Source organism: Pundamilia nyererei, unplaced genomic scaffold (assembly GCF_000239375.1).
Source record: "Pundamilia nyererei isolate P.nyererei 1_Seehausen unplaced genomic scaffold, PunNye1.0 scaffold00001, whole genome shotgun sequence".
NCBI classification, from domain to species: Eukaryota; Metazoa; Chordata; class Actinopteri; order Cichliformes; family Cichlidae; genus Pundamilia; species Pundamilia nyererei.
In genome coordinates, this window is record NW_005187402.1 from 7,145,916 (window position 1) to 7,150,790 (window position 4,875).

Consider the following 4,875-nt stretch of genomic DNA (forward strand, 5'->3'; position numbering starts at 1 on the left):
CTGATGAAGCGCGAGCTGATTTGATGAGCTCAAGCACAGGAAGAATTCTACTGCATGGCTGAAATGGCTGAACCAGAGAAGAATCAGGGTGTTGCAATGGCCCAGTGAAAGTCCAGACCTCAGCCTGACTGATATTGTGTGGCACTACTCTAAGAGAGCTTTGCATAAACCTGCCCACAAACATCAATGAACTGGACCCAAATATCTCCACGGTGATGTGAGAGACTGATAAAGTCAGACAGAAAACACTTACTCCAAGGTAATGCTGCCAAAGGTGGTTCTACATGTTATTAAATCGTGCTGCTTCTGAACTTTGGCTTAATCTTTCATAAGAAGTAATGACATGGTGTGGTGTGCCATCTCTTATTTCTCATCTGAGGTTGTATTTAAGAAGTTTAGATCCTGGTAAGATCTAAATGATTGATCACGATTAAGTAAAACCTTAGGACTATCAACAAACAACACCTTGACTGTGTCAGCAAGTCACTGCATACAATAGGTGTTGTTACTTGAACCTAATATTCTTGCAGCTCTGCCAGAAATCCACTAGGTGTAGCAGCTTTCCATCTATTGCTGCTCATTGAAACCAACAACACCAAACAGTCCTTCTGATTCTAATAACAATATCAGTAAATTCATTCTCGGCATTTAGGATAATTTTTAATAGTTTTGGTTGATGACAAATCTTCTTGGATAGAAAATGGCATGTTATGTAACTGCTGTTAGATAATGTCTTTTTAATTCATCATGAGTAACCTGGTAAATAAAAGATGAAACTCTTCAGTGTTGTTCCACTGTGTCTTTAGTAAAATGCACAAGTTTGGCCTTTGGGGATTTCTAGAGTTCAGTGTGGCAATCCTTTTAACTGCATCACTGTTGAATTGGATCTGCTCACACAGAGTGAGATTTAATTTGATTGAGAATAAGTGGCCTTCCCCTCCACACTTTTATTTTGACAGATATAAGCAGTAATAGGCATTTGTCTAATTATACCTATTAAGCAGGTCCAGTACTGTGCAAAAAGTCTTTAGCCATCCGTCACTTCTTTAACTTTTGTTACTAAGGAGGTATTTAAAAAAATAATAATAATAATAATTCAAAGGTCTTTATCAGCAGTTCTTTAGGATTTCTGAAGGTCTTTAAAACTGTTTGGACTTTCGGCTGATTTTTCTTTGTAACTGACCATTTTCAGAGGAATGTATTTGTTTTTTTGTTTAAGTCACTTAGCACTACCCTATGAATGATTCATGCATAAAAAGGCACCTAACTGTTGTGTCTGCACATAGGAGATGACTTAGCAAAGACGACTTAGCAAAGAACCAATCTGATTTTGTAAAATCGTTTTTTACCAGCAATCTGTCAAAAAAAGAAAAACACATAATGTGTTCCCATTTATTTAGCTGAATCTAAGAAAAATGCCAACAATAACAGTTTGACAGGCACAAAATATCATTCTTATACCAAAAAGATGATCCTCAAAAAGCTATTAGCTGAAACCTTGCCATATCTTGGCAGTGTCTGCAGTGTGTGCTCAAAAGATTTTGAAAACTGGAAAGGGGAGGACAGAAACAGAAGTGGCAGGCCTAAAGAGCTATATATAGCAAAAGAACAGTATCTGTTACTTATATCCTTAAGAAATAGGAAAACTCCAGCAAAGACTTGACACAGAACCCAAGAGATGCATGTAGACCTTCAGTTGATCCATCCATTGTTTGCAGAAGGCTCATCAGAAAAGGTCTTGGTGGCTGTCAAGAAGCCATTCTAAAGGAAGGGAAACAGGGAGAAAAGGCTGAGGTAGTAGTATAAGTAATATAAAAGGAAGGTATATTACAACAATCTCATGACAGAGAATGGAACAAAAGGTAGCAGACATCCAAAGAAGAGCTTTCAAGAAGCCCAGAGAACTATTCCTAAAGATGTCTGTGAAGGTTCTCAGTCATCCAGGTCATCGTAGTCAAAGGAGCTTGTAAAGAAAAGCGTCTGGACTTCTATAAGTTGCTTGAAGACGTTTCACCTCTCATCCAAGAAGCTTCTTCAGTTCTAAGGTCAAATGGTGGAGAGTCCCAGATATAAACCTAGTGGGAGTAACCCCCCACAGAGGGACAAAAGGACCCCCTGATGATCCTCTAATCGCCTGAGCCAAGGTGTGAAACTGGGCTCACCCGAAACTCTGGCTGATTGGGACCCACGCCCAGTTTCACACCTTGGCTCAGGCGATTAGAGGATCATCAGGGGGTCCTTTTGTCCCTCTGTGGGGGGTTACTCCCACTAGGTTTATATCTGGGACTCTCCACCATTTGACCTTAGAACTGAAGAAGCTTCTTGGATGAGAGGTGAAACGTCTTCAAGCAACTTATAGAAGTCCAGACGCTTTTCTTTACAAGCTCCTTTGACTATTCCTAAAGACTAACTAAAGAAATTAGATGGAAGTGGCCTAAGAGACTTCAGGATGTGTTAAAGAATAAAGGTGGTCACACCAAATATTGTTAGAATTGTATAATGTATGCATGTTTTTGCCTTATTATATATCAATTTATGTTTGCACGTTTCAGTAAATTGCTGCACCTATTTCCCATTTTTTCTAGAAAAATATAAAGAAATGAGGGGTAGCTAAAGACTTTGGCACAGTACTGTATTAAACATGGCTGCAAATTTGGTAAAAATCTGTTTTAGGCTAAATGAAGCAGTAAGATCCATTCCTTAAAAAAAAAAGAAACCTTAATTTGGCATTTCTCCCTGCATCTCTCCTCTGCTGTCTTTGCCTGTATGGCAAACTGAAATCCAAGATCAACATTTTAAGATTCAGCTGCGCACTCAATCCTGGTATACAGTGCTTGCTTCACTGCACACGAGAAAAACACACAAATGTAAGGATCACTTCTCAGGAGGGAAGCAGAAATGTGAGCTATGACAAACATAAGAGGGGTGGGATGGAGGGGAGAGAGTGTGGTGATAATTTTTGATTTTGGTACAAACCTTGCAGGTCAGGGGAGTTAAAAGCATAGCTTGGTGTCCCTAAGAGCTCAGTACGCTTCATGTGAAAAAAACACAAGCAAACCAAGAAAACATTTCACCAATTTGACAACACGTGGAGCATTTAAAAAGAAAATAGAGATAGCACAGTGTAGCACAGACTGACACTAAACAGAGACGGACACGGTTAAGGCATGACTGTCGGTGACTCATGCAGCTACTGACACTGATCACATGATGTCTTTCTGTATTTTCAGTGCATTCCTATATCTGGTTGTGTTGTTTCACTTGAATACTTTGCGGGTGTTGTCAAATCCCTGAATATTTTTGATCCTGTTTTGTGTATTTTTATCAGTTTTCTTTAAAAGTTGGGGTGCATGCACTCAGAGTCACCGCACACTGGCACTTGTATTGTTCAAAGTGCAGTGAAAGACATGACATGCTTTTATCTTGTCTTCAAAGCTTGCAGGCAGGTGTTTCCCTGAACAACCCCGCTCTATCCTCCATCTTTGCCGTTCACGCTTAGGTTCTCGTCTGCGTCTCTGAACACTTTTTTGTCCTCTGCTTTACTGCCTCCTTTTCTTTTTCAGTCCTGGTGTACGATGATGCAGTCATTGTGTAATTAGACTCCCATTCAATTGCACAAACTGTGGCTTAGATAAACTAACAAGTTCAGAAGTTCTTTATCAGTGGAACTTGATCTTAACTAAAACACACATGCACACAAACACACACAGAGGCAGACCTTGTCCTATCCTTCCAGTAATTCCACCTCTAGCACTTTGTGTCTTTTGTTTCGTTCTTTCAGCTGGTTTTCAAGAGATATCGCCCCCAAGCAGGTTTGGCCAAACAGGATGACCTATTTAAACATAAAGGAACACCTAAAAGCTTTGGCTTTAAGGTTATAAGACAGAAAGCTTCTCATGGGTTATGACTGTTTTTGTGACGATCTGGGGCATACAACAAGACAACCTAAAAAGCAATTAAAAATGAGACAAAAAAAACCTCTAGGATATTCTTTTTATATATATTCAACTTAACCTTAAACATATTCCTTTTTTCACCTTGGAGCTTTTTTTCTCTGCTGCTGTGCATTTTTTTCCCAGGTTATCGTTGCTCTGTCCCTCCTTATAAAGCAGCAGCCTGTTTTGTGTCCTGACACTGTTTCGTGTAGGTCTTCTGCTTTCAAGCCCCAGCTCTCTTTTGAAGCACTGAGGTGAACAAAGCTGGAATCAGCACTACAGTTGTTGACCTTTGTAAAGAAAGAACAGCACAACCTTTCGTATTTGTTACAGTTTCGTATCGTATTCGCACATAGATTACAAAGTGTTTTTCTCCTCATTTATTTCACTGTAAGCCTACGACATGCTGTGCGTCTAAGATTAGATTATTTTGTTTCCTCTGAAGTAACTCTTGCAGATAGGACACACTAATGTCAACTGAATTAGCATCTCCCAGTGACATCCATACATTGCCCCGTGGGAGGTTTGTACCCCGTGTCTGAGCCTTTTTAGAGCAGTGACATCTTTAGCCTTCACCATTGTCTGTGTTTCCTCACAGATCTGTCTCTCCTTGCTGTCTCCTGAGATCCTGTGACTCATAAATCTTCCCCACGGGCTCTATTGTACTAAAGGAGGCCTAGTTGCCCATCTCTTTGTGATAACTTAGTAACGCACTAGGTGTCATGACATACACAGAAACACAAAGGCTGGTTTACATATATTTAATGGTAATTATGGATAAGGGCGAGCTAGGTAGTAACTTTTTACTCTGTTTTGACTTTTGATTAAAGCAGGGATGCACATATGGCCAACCGTGACCTCTTTGACTCCTCTTTCTGTGAGTCATCAGATATCTACACAGAAGAAAAATATTTTAGCAATTACAACAGCAGTTTTTTAC